The following is a 22,486-nucleotide window of genomic DNA, read 5'->3' on the forward strand; positions in this document are numbered from 1 at the left end:
CCTGTTTTTATTCCATTGACTTCAGGTCATAATTGTGCCTTTTTCTTTTTCCTTTAAAATATGACATTTCACTTTTAAAAGAAATCCTGTGCAAAGGATTGGACTAGATGATCATTGTAAGTCCCTTCCAACTGAAAATACTTTATTCTAAAGAAAGAGGGAGGTTTTCCGTGACGCACTGACCAGCAGCAATCAGAGGACCGTGTTTTGGCAGAGTATTGCCAAGTTGAAAAAGGGCATTTAGTTTCTGAAAGGGGAGCCCAAAGACAGAGCGCCCTAGTATGTCATCTGGAAAAAAGGATAGAAATGCTTTAAAGTGAATGCCCAACAGTGGCAAACTCCAGCCACTTTTGTAGGCTCATTAGATATAGCATTTCATGGGTACAATATAATTATCTTATGGAGGTGGATAACTGGTGGCTCAGTACCTGACCTGACAGATCAGACAGGTGCTAGTCTGCCTTACATCTTCTTTTTTTGTATTTTTTTGCAATGATCATTTTTAATACCTTTGAATATTTCTTAGCTGTAACTGCACAGTCATTGTGGGGGGGATTTATAATCAAAACGTCTCCGATACGAATGCTCTGTGCTTTTCCCTTTTCCAGAAATACTTTCACAGACTGACACCTGCTATTGTGCTGATGCTCTTTTTGCTCCATCAAACTTCCCTGCAGATATTTCATCTACCCTTTTTTTTAGTTACAGTTACAAAAGGCACTGACTCAAGTCTTTCAGAGTTGTCATTTCAAAAATGGATTCAGAATAACAACAACAACAAAAAATGTTTTTCAGGGGAAAGCGAGAGAACCCACAAAGTCCTAAATAGAATAAAGTTGAGCACAACTTCTTAGCAGGTGCTGGAAGAGCAGACCAGCACATTTATCATCCCTTTGGTCCCCGTCTTTTGGGATGGTTTATGTGTAGATAAGACCTTGAGGAAAACCAAGCAGCTTTTAGGATGAGCTGGTGCTGACAGCCTGTACTGCAGTCCGGCAGGATGAAGGGCGCAGCGGATCAATAACGGAACCACTGCAAGGATGGGGAGCTGGGATCTGCGGGAGAGGTCCCTGAGGAGAAGCAGGCAGGGTCCTTGCTGGGTGCTGGGTCCTTGCTGGGTGCTGACTCCAGAGAGGGCACGGAGCCGAGCGCGGCCGCGGCGTGACGTGGCAGCCTGCCCGCCGCTGCCGGCCTGTCGGCAGCATCTGCCAGCTTATCTCCCGGTGAAATGTAATGTGCTGTTTACCATCTGTAAAGCATTAAATGACCTAGCCCCTATTTAAATCAGAGACTGTCTTGACAACTGCTGTCTGCAGCGAGGCTTTGGCTGTCTTCCCTTGGGGGGAGGCTGGAGGAGTGTGAAGCGTATTCGTGGAGAAGATCCACTGGTAAAAATGGATGAGGGTTTTTTAAAATAGAACAGCTTGGTTTTAAAAATGTTTAAAACTATTAACATCATTTATTCACTAAAAATCCCAGCTGCAGTTTTCATTTTGTTTTCTAGATTTCAATAAAATCTTCAGAAAACATTTCCCTCGGTGAAACCAACTGGTGTAAGTAGATAGGGTTTTTTTGAACACCAGGGAATGGGATCTATTTGAAGACACGAAGACTGACGGTTGGCTGCTGGCCACAGCTGGGAGAAGGTAAGGTCCCTACATCGCTTGGCTTATGTCTGATGAGAGATATATGCACATTTGTTTTCAGAATGTGACCTGGCAGTTTCTGATTTCATAACTACAAGGACGGATGAGCTACCAAGTCCTTGGGCAGCTTCTCTCAGTCTCTTCTTGGAGCTCCTCATTTTTAATGGACTGACCCGTGCCATCCCATTGCAGTTGGACTAGATGATCACTGTAGGTCCCTTCCAACTATTATTCTATTCTATTCTATTCTATCCTATCCTATCCTATCCCATCCCCCAGCACCAGGGACTTGGCTTTACTGGGATGCCAAATGAGCACAGCACGAAATGCAGTGTCCAGGCATCTTGTAAAGGTCTGTACCAGCCCCCGCGGACTCCAGGGAGCTCCAGCCGCATGCCTGGTGGAAAAGAAAGGACAGACCATGCAGTGCAGAACCTTTGGCAGCAGGATCAGGGCCCAGGAAGCAGCTAAAGCAAAGGAGAGAGAGAGACCTTCAAACAGGTGAAATGCTCATCGTTGCTACTGGCAACATCTCTTGATTGCACAGTGTTTGATAAGATGTGGGAAGTTAGGGAGGATGTTGCTTCATCCATCTAACGCTACTGTGGGATGTGTACCCGTCTACCATCCATATTCAGTTGAGCTCATTGCAGAATCTGAACTGGCTATTGATCATAAATTTTCTATTTAAACTGGTTTTGAGAGAAAAGCCTTTTTGGTCCAAAGTGAACCTTTCCTTCCATATTTTCACGTTAATCAACAATTCTCATCCTTTATGAAAAATAATCATAAAGCACATGTTCCGTCTTTTAATGCAGTTCTCTCTCACTTGGAAACCTTCCCCATCCCTTCACTTTTCCAAAGCAAAATAATTAAAATCAGAGGTTCATTTGCATCCCAATGTAGCTGTTTTTTTTAATGTTAACTGAAAAAATGGCACAGATGATAACTTTACCATGAGAATATCGTAACACGCATTTTTGTTTTGGTCCCCCCCCCCCCCCCCCCAAAACAGGATAGACATTACAGTAAAAGCCTTTCTACCTTGTAATGGATTTGGTCAGCTTCCCATGCACTGGGGTGATTCCACCCTCCTGGATTTGCCCCGGGAGCCAAGCACTGAGCTCACTCCTGCCCCAGCCCCCTGCTCTGCCCAGCACATCATTGCCCCCGTCCTGCTTTCTCTGCTCAGCAAGAGCTAGCGCTCCATCTGAGGGGAAGGATTTGCTTTAAAACACTGTTGTACTACATCAGCCCCTGCTCGCTGCAGCTCCAGCAGCTCAGCCCATCTCCCTGCCACACTTTCCACAGCCCCAGAAAGGGGATAATAATGCTGTGCCGTGCATAAGGATTAATATTTTAAAGTGGGTTGAGGTTAAAAGGTCTTGCATGGATCTGATCTGTGCTATTGAAAGTCAGCAGAAGCTTTAGGATGAGGATGGAGCAATACTACTTTAAAAAATAATTATGGTTTATTCTTTTCAAATCTAATTATTTTCCGGAAGAACAGCAAGTAGTTTTAGTGTAATGGCCATGGAAGTCGATCACAAAACATGCAAACCCTGTGTGACTCACAACGCTTGCATTAGCCCTAATGTCTTCTCTCTTCAGCATTTCAATTTCTGCTTGCAAAATAGTTTATAGTAAGCTCTGCAATGCATAAATATTAAAACATATAATCAGATGATTCCCTATATATTACTTTTTTCTTTCACCCACGGATCACTTTTACTCGCAGCAGTGGCACAGCATGCCACGCGGGCAAATCCTAGACCACGTAGCCCTGGGCTATCTGTCCCACGTAACCCATGTAATATGCTTCTGTGGCTTGGACATCACCTCCTGCATGGTACCCAACCTGCCAGCTGATTATTTTTGTTTTCAGATAAATTCTCAGACACAGACCCACCAAAGCAGCTGTCTCTTTGTTGGTCCTTAAGCCACGCAGAAAGATTGCCTATTTGATCGGCTCACGCCTGTACGGTGTGCCGTAAGGTTGGGTGGAAGTAATTTAGTGCACTTTCTTCTGCTTCTTGCTGTACAGCAGGTATTTGCATGATTGATTATGTTAGGTTTGACATCCAGGTCAAGCCACGCAGTTGCAACGTGGGCACTAGATGCCTACCCGGCTAAATGTGCCAGGTGCTGCACGTGTGCACCCCAGCACACTCGAGTGTGCAAATCCAACTCACATTAAGTGGATCCATCTCTGCTTTTATCCTCTGAATGAACAGGCAGTCCTGGGACCGCAAGCCCCGCTGGTATTCGGTATCAGTTTGTTGGAACACATTGCCCGTCGTCTTATTGAATGCACTGCATTATTCATCAGAGAGATTAAAAAATGGAGTAGCTATTGTTGGTCCCATTTAAACTCTTAGTTCCTGCAGCATTGAAAGGAGTGGTCATTACCTGTCTCCTCTTTCAGGGTAGATCCAATTTGCCAGGATGCATATTTCCCGGGAAGCTCCGTAGGGCTCCTCAGGGCCAGGATGATTTATTTATAGGAATGACCTTACCGCCACTTTGAAGATTTTCTGCTGACATTTGTGAGCTGCATAGTATTTGTGGCAAGAAATTCCCTGTATTTCTAATTCCCCTTTCAATAAGCAAACAAGTTTTTGCAACCTGTTTTATGGTTTCTTAAACTCCAGAGTAAGCCATTGGCCAGAGTTACAGCTCGGATGCCTCTGTGGCTTACTCAGACGGCTTGCTTGTTTTCCATGCCCTTGTTTTCGTGTTCCCTCTGCGGATACGAAGTCCAGTGCTGCTCATCCACTGCACCGAGCAGCATTGCTGTGTTTTCCTGCAGGCTGCACCCCTGCAGCCGTGCCACAGGGTCCCACAACCCCCAAAAAGACATAGAGGTCCTTTCCCCTTGTGCTGCTGCCTGGGTGTGCTTGAAGAATTATTTTCATCATTCAAGCTGCAAATGTCTCCAGGGACACGGAGCGTTACCCAAACCTGTGATGCCTGTTCTGGCTATGACCTAGGCAGATTACTAAAGTGCAGTTGCGTGACCGATGGGCTTGGCCACGCAAATCTCCGGGGATGTTCTTGACAAGCAGGAGTCTCTGTGCTTATCTGGGCAATGTGACTGTTCTTTTTTGTGTCCTGTTTATAAACAGCCAGGCTGGGCTAACCCAGAAGGTTTTTGTTTGTACCCGTGGTACGCCGGTCTGTGAAGGGCTTTAAATAGCTACTGACAATTATTTTAGGATTTTGAACAGGGAAAGAGCTAGTAAATGTCTTTGGAAAAGGTCTGATTAACGCAGCAGGAGAGAGCGGGGAGCCGGGCGAGGGAGGCGTGGATGCAGCGGGACGCACGGCTCCCTGTGTGCGACGGGACGTGCAGTTAAATGATTTTTCTGACCACTGCTGTGTATTTGGTAGAGACAAACTTAAGGCTGATTCTTTTGCTGGAGCTATTAAACTCTTCCAGTTTGGGATCTCTGTTAGTGAACCATATATCCCCTTTATGCGGGTAAGAGCAAAGAGAGAAATAAATTACTCAAACTCATCACCAAGTCGCTGCCGTGGCAGGGATTATGATTTGGCAGCCGATGCCCACCTCCTTCTCAGGGATCTCAGTGGTATTAAATGTCCCCAGGCATTTGACAGACATGGCATAGCATCTCTCTGAGACCCTGCACCAATCCCCTCTGTCTGGGCTGAGTCTCCAAAATGCCACAGGCAGCTGCCCGAACAGTCCTTGCACCTTGCCTGCCCTTCGCTGGGCTGATCAGAAATCCAGCCCGCTGCTGCTACAGCAGAGAAACATAGAAGAAAATATTAAAATCCCTCGCAGAAGGATGAGACAGTCAAGTAGATGCAATGTTTCAAACTGCAACTTGATGCAGCTGCAGAGAAACACCGAGCACGAGGCAGGGGATGGTGGATCCCATCGGTTCCGTGTGGAAATAAATACACTCCCGCACGGCATAGCCAACCTCTTAAAACGCAGCTGGCTTCATGCAGGGAAAAAGTTGATCTCTGCAAAGCAAAAGCCTTAAAAATGTTCCAGGAAATAACTGTATTTTATTCATGGGGGGGAAAAGCAGGACAGCTAAGGGAGAGCAAAGCAGAAGGATGCTGGGGTGGCAGGAGGGCTTTGGCGATGGGTCTAGCAGGCAGCACGGGTACTGCAAGGACCAGCGGGCAGCACCAGCAGGCAGGGCTGGACCCTGACCTGGAAACCATGAGGCCTTTCTTTGTTTATAGAGTGTTTACTTATGGCCCTCGTGTGAGCCAGGTTATCTTCTAGCCTGATTTCCCAAGGAAATCCCACTGCTTGTCCCCGGGCTTACTGCTTACCTTGGGTGGCTTTTGGATATGCTGCCCGCTCCAGGTGGCTGATGGACAGGGAGATGCTTAAACCACATGCCGTTCCCAGCAGTTTTGTGAAAATCAGTGATGGGTGAAAATCAGTGATGGGTTTCTTCCCACCACTGCCTGGGAAGAAAGCGGACGGGCGCTGTCTGTCTGCCACTGCGTGCCCGGGGACAGATCCAGCCTGAGCAGCAAGCTCTCCCAGCACCGGACCAGAGCATGCAAAAGAGCAAGCAATGGCATTTGTGTGACCACCGCTAGTGCTATCGATAAGCCAAAATCCCGGCTGTTGCCCATTTATACGTGCATCACTGATCCATCCCTCTTGTGCACAAACCCCAAAAAACTGAGAGGAACGTGCAGTCACCCATCGCTGCAGATGCCTGGTTAGGGGTTGGCAGACCTGGATCATGCTTGCTTGGGGAACTGGCTGGTGTCTGATGGACAACATATCTTCTAGCCAGGCCCAAATTTTGTGAAGGGACAGGGACTTGTCCAGGTATTGTCCCCCATCCTCCCCACTTTCTTCCTGCAGGACCGTGTTGGTGGCCTGAGCCATTTAATGCTGGGATAATCTGCTTTAAATTTACCAGCCCCCCCTTGCCACCCTAGCCTCAATTTGAATATGGGGTCTGATGAATGCTTCATCCCGTCCACAGGTTTCCCAATGAAAACAAGGATCTATCTCAGAAAGGTCCCCTTGAATTATTTTCAGGCACTACATATCTTGAGCAGAAGTTGAGATGGTCCGTGATCAATACCCTCTAAGATGTCTGAGTAAGAAATGACAGCGATGTTCAATTTAGATAAGGCAGGTATTGGCAGTTGGGCTGGAAGCTTTCTGAAAATGAGATGAACTAAACAGTTAATGACTTTTAAAATGTCATAATGGTGAAAGGATTATGAAATCCTGAAGAGATGGGACCAGGTCTTAGGTTAATTGTCTTCTGTGGAGACAGTATAGGACCTGGTGCTTTTCACAGGGTTGTTCAAATGGTTTATACTAAAGCAGAAGGAGGAAAAACTATTGAGCTTTAGTTTGGACTGGGATGGGAGTTATCTGACAAGCTATAATCTGAAATCTCTGAAGTTTAGTGGAGAGCAGTCCTTTTAAAGTATCAAAGGTATGGTGGTTACAAGCTGGGACATCATGTGCCATTAGGGAATGGAAATTCACTCACGCAAAACAGCTAAACATAACAACTGCTAACAGAGAGCCTGTTTTGTGGAAGAAGATAGGGAGGCTGACCCTATAAATATGTTCTCTGCATATTCTGTAGGAGGTTTTTGGAAATGCCCATTTACACAAAGCAAAGGTTAAGTCCTGGTTGGAAGAACCCCTAAAACTCTACTCTGCTCCAAGTCTCCCCAGTGCCTCTGCACTGTTAAGGGTTAAACCCCCAAACCCATCTCTTAGTCAAGTGTCTCAACTGCCTTTAAAATCAGGTAAATTGGACTTGGAAACCTGCCTTTAAGCTCTTCATCAGAGGACAGCTTCCAGCCCATTTCTGAGAATTCCTGCTAAATTATGTGACTTAGGAAAATTTTTATTACTGAAAATCTGACAGCTAATCTTTTCCCCAGTTTGATTTACAGAAAATATCAAAGTATTAACTATGGCCTTGACCACACACATAACCAATGGGGTAAACAAGGGAAGATTATCTCACATCTGACATACCAGGGGTTGTGGTGACCTACCACGAGGTTTAGTTTAGCATTTTGCTTTTCACACATCATAATTCTGGGTCTTTCCTTGCAAAGCTGTGTCTGTACTTAAGAAAACAGAAGCACAGAGGCACCCATCCACAAATGTAAGCATACCACAGAAACCACCCCAGCAAGCTGTGGTTCCCAGCTTCATGCAGAGCAGACATTTTTATAAACTGTGCTCATTTAAAGTCTTATGTGGGGTTTCCATAGGGTTCCCTACCTATATACAGAAGAGGGGAGTTTTCCTCCTAGCAACAAATATTCATTGTTTTAGCTTCTAGTCACCACAAACACTTATCCAATATTTTTTAATGAATTTTGACTTTTCTGTGCCAGGCCTCCACGTTTCTTCTCCTTGCACTGACTTTTCATGTCTACATATGATTCATTTATTCTTTCCCAAAAGAGTCCAGGGAATTAGATTAATGAGGCAAATTAATAAACTATTGTAGCCATGAGACCTCGTACACTTTACTTACCGAACACAGTACATCATCCTTAACTCAGAGGTCCAGAAAAAGTTGTTAATGAACAAATTTTGCCATCCTCCATGCTATGTGGCTACTGGATGCTACCTGCTGGAGCAGGGGCCGTGAAATACCGTGGGGATTTGGCGGCTGCGCCCTGGATGCCAATACCATGGGCAGCCATGGGGTGCTCTGCTACGGCTCAGGCATCAAGGTGCGTCTGCAGGTCCGAATCCGTGCCAGGAAAATGCACCGTATAGCTGGAGATTTTATCACAGACCATTGTAACTCAACAACAATAAAGCAATTAGAGTTTGGGCCTGAGCCTACAGCACTTGGAAAGATGATGGACCTCGCCTTTATGGGGACTAACAACAAGGTTTGGTTCCTCTGTTGTGGCTTTATCCATCAGTCTCAAAATGACTTACCCTCCCACGGACTCGGTAAGGTGTGTTTGGGGCTACGCACCCTTCTCTGAGGTTTGAGGGCTTTTCCGTCATCAGGCAGGTTTGCGTAGACAGAGGTCAGAGGGTTACCCTACTGTGGTTTCCCTGCCGAGGTTGGTTTTGTACTTCAGCAAAAAGCGCACCCAGAATTTGCAGAGGGTCAGTTTAAGAGCGGTAGCTATCTGCACTCTCCCAACACCTCCAGTCCTTTGGCTGGGGTAAGGTGGAGAACGATCGACGCGGTACAGCAAGCTCTGTCTTCAGGAGACGCATCCATGCATCGGAGTCCATGCCTCGGTGCAGCCGTGGTGGGATGCTGTGCGCTCTGGACAAGCTCATGCTCTAAGACAGGGATGGAGACCATGTATCTGATACCAATCTTTGTTTAATATAATATATTAAGCAATTTAAAGAGCAAGCACCTGGCAGCGCTCTTTGGCAGGCAGCCCGTGCTCTTGGGAGCACCGTTCGTATTTGCTGTCTTCTGCTGTGCCCGGCCCCTGCCTCCCCTCTGCCAGCAGCTTCGGGGAGCGGGACAGAAAGCTGAGAGGGACTGCGAGGGCAGGCAGGCAGCAGGGACTGGTTTTCTCTGAGCAAGTGGGGCTGGAAGATCCCTTTTTTTGTAGTACTACTGCCTTTTCTGTTGAGCTTTTCCCTCTGGGGTGGCTCTGGGATGGGGTCCAGAGGAGATACCAGGGAAGGCTGCATTCTGGCAGGCAGCTGCTTTTGCTGTCCAAGGCAAGGAACGCTAAGAGATAAGGGAGTGCACAAATCCAGATGAGATTTGGCTTTTGCTAGTTGCTTTCCTACAAAGCGCACCTGTGTATGTCTGGAATAGGTTTAAAGATACACTGTTCTCTGAGCGTAGGGAAGTGGGACAGAGCAGGGACTCCCATCTGCCCCATTCAGCAAATTTACAGAATCATAGAATCGTTTAGGTTGGAAAAGACCTTCTAGATCATCGAGTCCAACCGTCAACCCAACACCACCATGCCCACTAAACCATGTCCTGAAGTGCCATGTCTACGTGTTTTTTGAACACCTCCAGGGATGGTGACTCCATCACTTCCCTGGGCAGCCTGTTCCAATGCCTGACAACCCTTTCAGTAAAGAAATTTTTCCTAATATCCAATCTAAACCTCCCCTGGCGCAACTTGAGGCCATTTCCTCTTGAAGGCTCCTGACCATGATGGCAGTGATGCCATCCTCCCGATTCACCCAGTTCTCTGCTGGCAGAGGATGTGGAGGTCAGCTCCTCAGAAACCTGGAGATGGCAATGCAGTGATTGCCGTTAACTCCTCATCTCGGTGCTGGTGGTAGACGTGTCTGCCTTTTGCCAGGAAACACAGAATACCCGCTGGGAAGTGGTGGCCCTGGCTGTGGTTTAGTCAGACCCTGAAGTTTCACCCACCCAGGTTGGAGACAGAAGCGTCTGTCTCAGCAGGGAGAGGCATTTCTGAGCATCCTCTAACCTGGGAACCCCACCTTCGTTAGGGAGAAGCCTGATGGTGCCAACACCTAAGAGCATCCTGAAAAGGGAGCAGACTGGATCGCTGTCTGGGGCTCTGGCACGTTCAGGACTGAACGCCTTCCCAAGTTCCTTTATGAGCAGAATTTTCTACTTGTTTATGTCAATTTTGCCATGTGTAATCTGTCTGGCCTGCCTGGAGGAGCAGCAGGGCACTAATTAATTGATGATCACAGGAATGACTCACTTTCCTTGTGCCCTCCTGTGGCACCTTCTTTGTCACAGTAGGAAGCAGGAGCACAGATCTTGTTCCAGGCTGCTCTGGCCTAGCTCCTAGGTAAGGAGGCCAGCAAAATATGAATTTACAGTGATCATGCAGGGTTTGCCACTTGCCCAATGTCGTCACAGAAGAGCAGCGTGGGTGCGAGCTTGCTCCATGAATAGCCATTCTTCACTCACTGTTCCTCAGGAAAGCTGAAAATGTTGACATTTTTAATAGCATTGGGATTAATGCTGTCTACTTAGATGAAGAAGACAATAGCTCTGTAATTAGTGTGACTTCCTAAACAAAAATGGGGAAGCTGCTTGCCTGGCTGCTCAGGGAAAGGGCTCAGCCTGGTCCTAGGGCAGGCTAGGCAGTAAGGCTCGTACATCACCACTGCTTCCCCAAAATGCAAAGTCTTGGAGAAGCTCCATCACTTGTACGAAGGTTGCCGCAGGCTGCATGCGGCCATGGGGAGTCCCTGAGAGCGGGAAATCTCGCAGGGGTTAAAATTCTCCACCCGCTCCCAAGCTGTGGTATAGTGAGAACACAGAACTTACATCACACTTAGGATGAAATAAAATTAATCCAGTTTTGACCACCTGGTCCAGAACAAGAGGGAGCTAAGGTTGCCTCCGCAAGGGTTGTGCTGGCTAATGGAATCTCTTGTGCACGGTCAGCGCAGCGGAGAAGGGATGCTGGAAGGGGAGAAGCCAGGAACGTCACCGTGGATGGGTAAATTGTTTTTGTGGGCGGGCAACAAGCTATTTGTTGTGGGCAGATTCCCTTCCCTCTGAGATCATGTCAGCTGACAGTCATCAGACGTGGCTGAATTCGCCATTACCCAAACAAGGCTTGGTCATATCCTTTTATGACAGCTTAGAGTCTATTATTATTTTTTATTACCAGATTGACACAGGATGGCAGGCCCTGTCCTCACTTCTCTGCCTGCAGCTAGCAGAAGCGTGATGAATGCAGGATTCAGGCACCCTTGCTGCCATTAGAAATCCTGTAGGAAAAAAAGCCTCTGAACCCAAAACCCACAACCACCAATGTCACTGTGCCAAAATAAAACAGATATATATTTATTTTTTATTTTTATTTTTTAACTGAAGAAGATTTTCATGTAATTTATCATTGAAAAAAAGACTGAGGAGTGGTTGACCGAGCCCCTCAGAGTTCCACTGTATATTTCTTTTTCATGCTACGCTGTGGAAATATAAGATTAAACATCACACAGCTTTCTTTGGCCCCTGGCCAGGCAAAGGTTAGAAAATAATTCCTTTTTTATAGACATCTTTATCCATCTAGCATGTATCAGTTTAGCCAAGAAGGATGCGAGCACTGCAGAGAAACTGATGTCCAGTAAAAGAAAAAAATCCTCAATGTACTGACTTATTTTCCTAAGGATATTGTTGAGAAACTTCAGATGAACTGGAACCAGATAATGTAATACAGATCTCAGCAAACACATTGAGGTGAAAGCTAAACTGGATGTTTACTTTCCTCCTGCTTACATTTATGATCTGTAGCTAGGAACAGAGATTCAGTTCCCTATTTGTTTAACAGGAGATGATAGAATGTTTCAGGATACAGAAGCCTATGTTCTGCCAATTCATAGCATAAACAGACAAAATATTTCCTGGGATTGATTTGTAAAGAACAGCTGTTCTTTAAGATGCTGTAGGTATCTTTCCCTTGAACTAATTTGATCAGGACTTAAAAAAAACCCGTAAAATAAATACTCAACAATCCAAGCAGATACTGCAGCTGCTGGGTGAAGAAGGCTTGAGTTATGAAAATGGGGAAATTGCTACTCTACAGGAAGATGCAAGCTAAATATTTCCTCTGGTGTGGGAAGTGTTGTCACGATGATGGAGAAAAACAGAGCACCCAAGGAAATGGGTACCACAAGGAAGGGTAATTAGTGGCTGGCAGACCTAAATCATTTTCCTGTGTGTTTGGTCCTAAGTCTCAAGAACAATTACACACGATCAGGACTTACCTTTTAAAAATATTCTATATAAGAAGAGGGAGAGAATGTGCCTAAGAATATCAAAATGTCTTACTTTAACATTCTTTTACCATTGTTTTCTTCATCTCCTCTAAGCCATTGTTTTTGTGGCTGAATGCTTTAATTTGCCACCAAATGTAGTTCAGGTTTTCATCCATACCAGGTAGTCTCCATTGTCTTTTTGGTTTTAAAACTATATGGTGGTTTTGAGACCATTTATTGGTCTCAAAAATTGGTTGCGTTAGATGTAACCCCTGAGATAGCTGTCTGGAGCGCTGCATAAATTACAGCCTCTTCTACCAACCATTTAGTGTAAGGAAGATGGAAAAAAAGTAGCATGCAGATGATGATGAAAGGCAAGAGCGTTTTTCAAAACTCAAGGTCTTCACACTAATAGTAAAATATTTCTTGTCTCTGCTGGGGGTGACCTTGTAAAAGCCAGCTTGCATGTGTTTCTCAAAACATCAGGACTAAATTAGGTCTTCATAATGTGACTGTAGTCTGAACTAGACTGTTCGTATTCCCCTGAGGGGTCAGTGTGCCTAGGATGTAACTTGTTTAGCCCAGTTTAGATGCAGTGAAATGAGATGTTTTCAAGTGTGGTGAGCTGCATATGTTGCTTTCTCCTTGCATTTAGAAGATAGGACATCTCAACGGCCCATAAGTAAATGGCTGTTGGAGAGATGGCTGCTAAATGATAAGCGAAATACTTCCTTTTAGATGGGAAATATTGCTCGCTAGGCAGTTTCCAAAAATGCTGACGTTGTGGTAAATGACAGTTTGTTGAAACCAAACTGTTTTGCACAAGCTAATGAGTTTCAGCACATTTTTGAGCTCCACTAACAAGTGCTGCCAGTTTGCCAGGAGGACCAGGAGGTGGCCCGGACCTGATGGAGTGTAACTCTGGGGAAGCCCCGTGTTATGACAAGGCATCCCCATCACTTCAGAGTCCATCTCTGAACCAGCCATGCTGGGTTCCTGGGCTGCCTGGCTTGGACACTGGAGACCTTAGGAGATCACACAGAGCTTTGGAGAGCAAGTTCCAGAGTTCCTGGATAAATTACAAAAGCCCCAAATTCTGTGATCCTTTTGCTCTTTTGTTTTAAATAACATTGTTGTTTTTCTGGCAAGTTTTCAGTATTTTTTCTTTTGTAGAATTAAGTGGTTTAGAACTTTGAAAATTCAAGCAGAAAAGAAATAATGACCTTTAACCAGTTCTAGTTATAAACTTGTATGACAAATATCAATTAAATCATGATTTTTGTCATGGCCTCTCCAGTATTAGGCTGGAAGAAAAAGAAGCCAAAGCTTTTCTTGGTGTTCTAGGTTAATGGCTTGTGTTCCTAATCTAGAATCTCTTCTATTTCATGCAGCCTCAGCAAACTTGGGGCTTCATGATCTCTAGTCACATTATCTCTCAATGAAAAACCACTGAATTAAACTTTGTATAGGCTTACAACACTGAAAAGAGGCAGAGTGTACATGTTTTGGAGATAACTAGTGCAAACTTAGACTACATATTAGGAAAAAAAAAAATTCCGTGTCAGTCAGACCCTGAAACAGGGCTGAAGAGAAGCTGTGGATATCCATCCTTGGAGAGATTCAGACTCAACTGTACAAGGCCCTGAGCAACATGATCTGACTTTCAAGCTGGATCTAACTTTAAAGTTGTCTGTGCTTTGAGCAAGGGGTGAAGCCGGAAACCTCCAGAGGTCCCTTCCTACCAAGGCATTCTATGATTCCATGACATTATCTGATACACATTTAACATCCATGCTGTGTAAAGCTGTAAACAATACCTACAAGTACAAAAAAAATTATTGTAGCCAGAGCTGTGGCACAGTCATCTCTGGGAAGGACACCTGCAGCCATGCAGTCCAAAAGCAATGACTGATGGTATGGAAAGAAAAGGTATACCTAGGTATTCTTCTATGTGAGAAAATTAACTAAACAGAGCGTATCTACCCAAAACGTAACCCAGAACACAGATGCTAATATCCTTTATTTTTCCTGACTTGTTTTAGGAAGATCATGATTACTTATCGTTACTTACTAGATGTGAGGACCTCAGCCTGAGTGACCTCTTGGTGAGAGCAAATCTACTCATTCCTCTGTACTAAGCTGGGATATTGGTCCAGCTCTGGCACAAAAAGAAATGTCTTTCTGCATTGTGGAACTGGCAGTCAAAACCACTGGGAAATCCCCAATTTGTCATTCTCAAAAACATCTGAAATATATTTTTAAATAATGAGTTTTAGGAACCAACATTTGTGGTTCTTTTTTTGTCTTAACTTCTAGTTTCTGAACCTTCAGATTGCACTGAGGTTATATTTAGTCCATATTTTATGCTTTTCTTCACTGCCTTGAGGATTAGAAATCTACTTTGAAAAGAAAACCTCAGAGTCTAACTTAATCACTTGACTCTAGAGGCAGGAGGTCTAGGACAAAAAGCAAATATTCCAAGAAAAACATTAGAATACTGAGAGTTGACAGAACTGTGATTTAACAGTGTTTAACTGAGAAGATCTAACAGGACCATATGCCGAGGCAGCCAACAGCTCTAAAGGGAAGTCAAAGTCCAAGGGACTTTTCTCAAGGGGGTTATCAAACTTAAATAAGATGAAGCTATTTTGATTTTGAGCAATACACCAGTGAGACCTTATTTGGAATATTCTCTGATGTGAGAGGAAGACAGCCAAGAATGAATATGGTTCAGCTTTGGAGATGTGCGCTCTGAGGGAAGACCAGCTCCACTTGACCTCTTTGCTGAGTGCCTGAGAACAATGTGAAACCTCTTGAAGACTAAGCTATCCAGGCAAGAGCTAGACTTGGAATAAGAAAGTGGCAAATTCAAAGCCAGGATGGCAAGATAAGAGAAACAGCACCAAAACGAAATGGCAGAACTTTTGTTTCTTCTGCAGAGTGGTAGGAAAGCACTAATCCAAACAGATTTTTGCTCCATTTGGGAAATAAGCTTCCTAATCTGATGCAAGTAATCAGTCCCATTCATCTGAACAGCTTTCTTCTGCTTCTGACGTGTAGCCTGGATTCTTATCTACATCAGTTGTGTAATAAATATTACTAATACACTCAGCGTAATGTGATTTTTCTATACCGATCAAATATGGCTTGTGGGCACAGGTCCAAACCTGAACTTCCTCACTGGGCCTTGGGTGTCTGCCCAGGCCCCCTGACTGTAGCAGTTGACTTGACGGAGAGATGTGCGGTGGGAAGTCTTGGGGAGACTGGGCTACGTGAAACCTCTGGCATTGCAAGAAGAGCAGCGCAATATCCAGGAAGAGAAGCATGTGAATGTCCCTGGCCAAGGATTTCAATGTTCGTAAGGGTTCAGTCTCCAGCAGAGGAACATGCCCTTCGTGAGACTGAGCAGCTTCAGCAATTTCCAATTATTTCAGCGGGAGCTCAACATTTTGCATAATTTTGTAAAATGGGTTTTATTGATTAACCTGAATTGCATTGGGCAAACGTAAGTCAATGGCTGGCCCTCTCTGCTTGTTTTGCTTGGCCAGTAATGAGATGTACAGACAAATGATTATACATGGATCTGGCTGGCTTATGACATCAATCGTTGAGACAGGAGTTTGTTTACTCCTCAGCTATACTTCTGAATTCTCTAATACTCAGTCCTTACTCTGACCTCTAAGGAAGATCTAACTTGCTGTAATATTTAAGCAATTTCAGCTGTATACAATCCCAATATATACTCTAAATTGTCCTTTTGTGTTAAAGCCCTGTAAATTTAAAACTGTCCCTGGACATGGGCAGTTCCAGAGCTGTCTGTCTTATGAAAGCGGAGGCTGTTGAAGCTTCAACTTTTTTTCAAAGAGCTTAGGCAAGACAAACTCACGTGCAGTTGAGACATGTGGTTGGAATACTGAAGCAACACGTTCCTGAATCACAAAACCTGTGTTTCTCAGGGTGGCAAGGAGTATTTGGGAGACAACAAATGTATTTTTTATATGAAGGCAGAAATGTGCGCTACAAAGAGACTATTTATAATGCTGCTTACCTACTAGATAGCCACATAAGAGCTATCAATGGGAGAGAGTACTGACAACAAGCTAATGAGCTCCTGCTGCTCGATAAATGTCTTAGCTTTGCTTCAGCATTTCTTTGTGCAGTGGGAGGGAGACAGTGATCCTAGACAATGTTCTAGTGCAGTTATTTCATTCTGTTTCTGCCCATCATTTTAGCATAACATACAAGAAAGGAAGGCACAGCAGCTTTTGTGATGCCTGATCCAAGTAAACAATAGTTGCTCAATGTGTAATTACTAAATTATTTTCTTTTAAAGTTAGGAGTAAAAGCAATCAAAGAACTGTCCTTCCAGGAGAGTAATCTGGTTTGCAAATGATTTATTTTTCTGTTTCTCTGATTTATTTTCTCCTCGTTGTATCTGTAAATAAGGTATAGCATTAGGAGGTATCCTGCTAAATGGTTTTCTGCAAGATTAAAAGTAGGAACAAGATCGAAAGCTACTTTTTATCCAGTTGTTGAAGCTGCCTATTTGTGATGAGAAATGCTGGGAGAAGGTACAAATTTTTTGCAGAACATTTCTCTAACATAAGCTAACGGTATTAAAGTAATAAGAATTTATGGCCCAGGCTAGGCCTGAATTAAAATAAAAATCTATTCTCTTCCAAAACTCAGGACTTTCCAGAAAACCATCCTTTCCACACTTTAATTCCAGACTCATGTATTCCTTAGCTTTATCAGTCACCATCCTTATAAGGTCTTCACTAATAGCATTAAACTACCTCTGGCATTACTGATATTCTTTCACTATCCTACCAGTTCCAGTAGTGTGGCAATTGGCACTGCTCCATTAGCCACGCTTACATGGAGTCTCACTCTTACCTGGTTTGTTTTCTGTTTTTTATTTGAACCGTATGTGTTTAATCCTAGATTTGCTCATAAAAAGGCTAAATCCCAATGAATAGGTAAGGGGAAGTCTTCTGAGACCCAGAATGAACATATCCAGAATCCTTAAGCAGTCTATCGGTGGATTACGTCAACTTGAAGATAGATTTTGCTCCCTCTGGCTCATCAAATAATCTGATTAGCTGGCACTGATTGTGCTCAGCATGATGTACTGTGTTCTGTAAACCAAACACAGAAGGTCTCTTCTCTGTTGCCTCATACACTCCTGGATAGCTGCCTTTTACAATAAATTCCCTTTTCACTTTCGCCAGCCTCTAATGGCTGCTAACTTCGGCTCAGATTTGGGGCATATTAATGCCACCTGATAATACTTGCTACGTAGGAAGAATGGTGTGCTGACCTAAAGCAGAAAAATGCATGAGTTCTTGCCTCTCAGCTTCACAGCCAAACCTACGGCCACCGAGTTTAGCTCTATGGCTTTTATGTGATGTTTGGGGAGGGGTGATGCCATCGGTGGGGCTCACAGAAGCTAGTACCCAGAGGAGGGAGTGACCTAACCTAGGCATCAAAACCAGTAGTTGTATAATGTGGTATTTTTATCTAGCCTCAGTTAGCAGCATTGGAGGAGTCAGTGTTACGCTCACCCCACAATTCTGTCAACACTTCTTTTTCTGCTGACAGGAGCATTTTGGAGGGGTCCTGGTGTTTGGTAGTAGTTAAATCTGTCATTGTTGAGGATAAGAGAGATGCTGGCCATTGCACAGAGGAATCCAGCCTCTTTTGGCCTGACATTTCTATACAGCAATTAGTTTATGGATTTTAGTGCATTTTTCTCATGGATTTTTGTCTCGAGTACTCACAAATGTCTTACATGCCCCTAAAGGGACTCAGGCTGCTGCTTCCTTTTATAGTTGCATTGTTACTCTTCATTGTCCTCCTTCACGACTTTCTTTAAGAGTGCATTCAAAGAGCTCTTTGCATTTTCCTGTTTTATTTTTCTTTTCCCTTTGTTTTTAATACTCTGTTTGACATTCTCCTTAATCCTCTCCCTCTTTTTCTCCTCTTCTCTTTGTCCTCCCCCCCCCCCCCCCCCCCCGCATTCTTTCGCTGTGACAAACCTGCTGATGCATGCTTAGAGCAGCGGTAGCAGCCATGCTGTGCTCACCATCTGGGACGGGCAGATCCTGCAGCCTCCCGGCGTCTCCAGAACCGTACTGAATGCACATGCTGGACTACAGCCACCCCATTGCCTCCCAGTTTCCCATTTTTCTCTGTGCGTGTTGCTTTTCTGTTGGCCATCCAGCACAGACTCCTTCACCTACTCAGCGTCTGCCCAACTGAGGAAAGTTCCTAGGGTTCCCCGACTATGTGGCCCAAACCCTTCAGCTGGAAAGCCCTATCCCAATGGATCTGCTCCTTTACCCCCTTGCTCTGCTCCCTGTGGAACCAGGGAGAAAGCAAGAAAAATATGGTGCACGTCGAAGCTTTCAATACAGTGCTCCCCACTTTTAACCTTTTCCTTTTTGCTATTGAAATACATTTCAAAGTGACTGAGGAGATAACAACTCAGTACATACTTTTGTCTTATTTCTGCACAGTTTTTCCTAGCTATATTTGTTTATTCTCTATCCTTCCCAGCTATTTTGTCCTTAAACCAAACACCCTCCACCACCTCTGCTGGTCATTTACCACCTGGAGATGTGCGAGGTACCTCTTGCTGGCCCCATGGAGAGCCACAGTGCTTTTGCAGCAGGGCAGCCCCGTAGCTGAAGAAGAGGAGGAATGCATGGGTGAGTGTTTCGCTGTGCAATGTGAGCTGCTCCGACCTCTGAGTACCCTCTGGGAGAAGATGGCTACCTCTTCCCAGGGGTACAGACAGCGAGGCAGAAAGGACCGCTTTCCTCTTCGGTTGCTCTTTCCCTGCCCCTTGGGCTGATGTGTTTGGTGGCTTAGGGTATGAGATAAACTCTCACTTTTCTTTTAGGAAAAAAGACCAAAAGGAGAAGGGCTTGATCCATGTGCATGACATCCCCTCTTAGCGCAAAGCCCATGGGGAAGTCAGAAGAAAACTTGTGACTCTGAAAATATTTTCTGAAGGATGTTTTTCTTGAGAAATGACTAAAAACTGAGCCAACAGGATGGGTAGAATTAGCAAAGCTGTTTCCCACTGGACCCAGCCATGAGGTCGGACCAGGGCTGGTACGAGGGCAGTAACTCTCCCATCACGACCGGGAGCACGCGGTAATGACAGGGAAGGATGCTGCCTGCCTTCCCTGCCCAGAGGTCAGCTGCAAATATTTGAAGCTCTCTTACAGGTCTCAGGGTGGCAGCCTGTAACAACACCCAACAGCTGTGGCAGGGAAGAATGGATTTGGTTGGGGCATTATGCCTTCTCTGACTTCATCCTCGTCTGGATAGGGGGGATAGTGATCTAGCTATAGTTGAATATTTTTATGTTTCAAACTGAAATGGGAAAAAGAGCCAGAAGCATGAGATTTACTGGGTGTGAAGGCTGAGGCTGACTCAGAGAGAGGATGGAAAAATGGTAACAAATCAGTCAACCATTTAAAATACCCTGTTCCCGATAGCTTCAAAAACTGTGCTTCGTTTGGATTTTTGAGCATTTCTATTGCTCACCATTTATCTAAGTGTTTCAGTTCAGTTGCAAATCTGCCTTGATCATAAAAAGCCTGAAAACACTGAATAAAGCAATGGCAAGAACAGGATTTGAGGAGCCAGTGTGAGTAGGGAGTTCTGCATATTCAAAGTTCAGCTAGTGAGAAATAACCATCTGGTGAGCACGTACATCTCAGCTCCTGGATAAGCCGAGGACGAATTGCCTAATGGGAGCCAGCGCTCTGCCTGAGAGCGAATAGTTACCAGGGTAAAGAGAATTACATAAGAGCGAGATCTGCACTTACACATCACTAACTAGATGTAATCTTTGCACTCAGGCTGAGGCAATTCTGCTGCCGCACAAAAACACTCCATGCCAGCGTAAAATAATTTGGTGTTTGTCTTTTTGCTTACCTGAAGCACAATTTTGCTTCACCGAATCCCCCAGCTATTGTATGCAACATCTAGAAATATGCTATTGCGAAATGTTTCAACACTTTCTTTCTAATTATAGCTTTCGGTATCATTCGCTCGGTTATAAGCAGGGTGAATCAGAACAGAAACGTTGAGGGTTGAGGGAAGAAACCTTTTGCTAACAGTGAGCATCAGGACAGAAGAAATAGGGCGTCTTGTAAGGCAGTGTGGTGCAAAGTGCTCTTGTTTAATAGGCGACAGTAGCAATTTGCAATTCTGGGTGATTCTGAAAAAAATCCTAAATTTATAAATTCTTTGCAGAAAAGGAAGGGAACTTCCCAGCCATCTGCCTCGCTGGCTGCCAGCAAGGCTTGCACCTCGGAGGCACAAAGGGTTCCTGCTTCAGGCAGTCTGTGCTACTGGCTGCTGCACAAGTGCTGGTGGTGCGGGTCCAGGCTGACAAGGGGGAGGAACCAGGTGGGTTTCTTAGCTGGGTTCCACCGATATTTCTGCGAAACTGCATGACTTGTGTGCGCCGTTCGGATTTCATTACATCTGTGAGTTCTGACAAGGAAATTTACTATCAGTTCTCTCCTGAGCAGCTCGCTCTTGTTCTTAGAGGGAGTGGAAGGAAAGAAAGGGGATGGGAGAGACCTAGGATGGCTGAGGAAGGTGGGGAGAAAGCAGCGGGCGTTAGAGGCACAGGGATTTATGATGTTTGAGAAGTGGGGGAAAAAAGAAAGCTGGAAGACATATGTGTGCAAATTGTATTTTTAGATGTGAATGAAGGCGCATAGTTTTGCTGTGGTTTATTCTGAGTTACAGAGGGCAGCTGCACACCCAGTTAATGAAGGCAGGCACATAATCTCCAAGGCATGAGTGAATTCAGCTCCACAAAGCAAAGTTCCCGAAATAACACATTAAGCTGTCAAATGAGTATGACTGTTTCAAATTCCTTACTAGGGAGTTAAAATTTGTCCTTAAACTGGTGGAATAAAATTAAAATTTGGGGTAGAATACAGGAAATTAGTACTTGCATACAATTTCTGCTACCTCTAATAAACATAGAATGATCTTTCTGACATTTAAAAGAGATGATCAAATACTAAATCTATTGAGAAATGGGTTATCCAGTCATGCAGATTTTGATTTCCCTCCAAATTAGAACCCTGAAAGCTATTATTGGATAAAATATACGTGTAAATATTAATGTTCTAAACCGCTGAAAGGTCGTTCCTATTGTATTTGATTGTTTAAGTCTAGAACAAATGGCAAACTCCTGCAAAGTAAACCTGGTGGGAGATGCCAGCGGTGTTTTGAGATAAAACCGAAGACATGGCCTTAGGAATAATGTCGCCAACATCAAAAATGTCTGTTAATTTGGAGATGCAGCCAGGGCTTGCTTTTGAAACTAACAGCTCTGGTAACTATTTTCAAATTCAATTTTACCACATGCGTTCACCTTCACAGATACTATACAGGTACCTGTTTCATTACTTGGAATGCTTCTGTTCTGCAGAACAACTATGCAGATATGAAAATCACTTGTCTCTAGAATTCTTCGGAAACGTTCTTTTTCAGTTGGTCATAATTTTTTCTTACCTATGCAACAGAAGTCTTTGAAACAATATGAGTCTAGCTTCATCAAAGCTCTTTTCTGTGTTGTGAAAGTATATTACATGCTCCTAATGTGCTGCAGTGCACTGTGTTTTGTTTAAAATATGTTTCTGTGATGACCAAATGGTTTTCTGACAGGTTTAGGAAATATTCTGGAAGAATTTGAAGTGAGTATGTTCCCCCAAATTATATATTCTTTTTCTTTTTGTATCTTTTAATGCAGTTTAATCTGTAACAATTATTTCTGGAAATTTCCCATTGTTGTACAGTTGTGGCAGCATGCAGGATTTACCCCACTACTTGCTGTTCGCTTACATGACAGCTCTTCCATCATCTTGCCTAGATGCCAAGAGCAAGGGATACATTTTCTGAATTATTTCTAAGCACAGAGATGGCACGATTCCTTAAGATAAGGAATATTTCTTTTACTTGACTTATCCAAGTTCATCTGGATCTTATATGTGGGTGTGTGAAAGAATATACAGTTGTCTCCATCTTTTCTATAGCTAAATATACATAATTGTTGGTATGTTTCCCAAAACGCAGACTGGGGCCCAACTTCTTCAGTGGAGTCAGAAAGAGAATTTAGTAAATA

The 22,486-nt window shown here is 44.2% G+C and overlaps 1 long non-coding RNA gene across 2 annotated transcripts; it reads left to right on the forward strand.

The window, feature by feature from the left end:
• The first annotated feature begins 1,133 nt into the window (after nt 1-1,133).
• On the forward strand, nt 1,134-22,011 carry LOC138687639 (uncharacterized). 2 transcript variants are annotated; one of them, XR_011326767.1, is made up of 4 exons: nt 1,134-1,388; nt 1,505-1,646; nt 18,883-19,034; nt 19,229-22,011. It is a non-coding gene; the product is annotated as an uncharacterized lncRNA (long non-coding RNA). The 2 variants fall into 2 exon arrangements; XR_011326768.1 differs by lacking the exons at nt 18,883-19,034; nt 19,229-22,011 and adding an exon at nt 14,984-15,787.
• The last annotated feature ends 475 nt before the right edge of the window (nt 22,012-22,486 follow it).

Source organism: Haliaeetus albicilla, chromosome 11 (assembly GCF_947461875.1).
Source record: "Haliaeetus albicilla chromosome 11, bHalAlb1.1, whole genome shotgun sequence".
Taxonomy (NCBI): Eukaryota; Metazoa; Chordata; class Aves; order Accipitriformes; family Accipitridae; genus Haliaeetus; species Haliaeetus albicilla.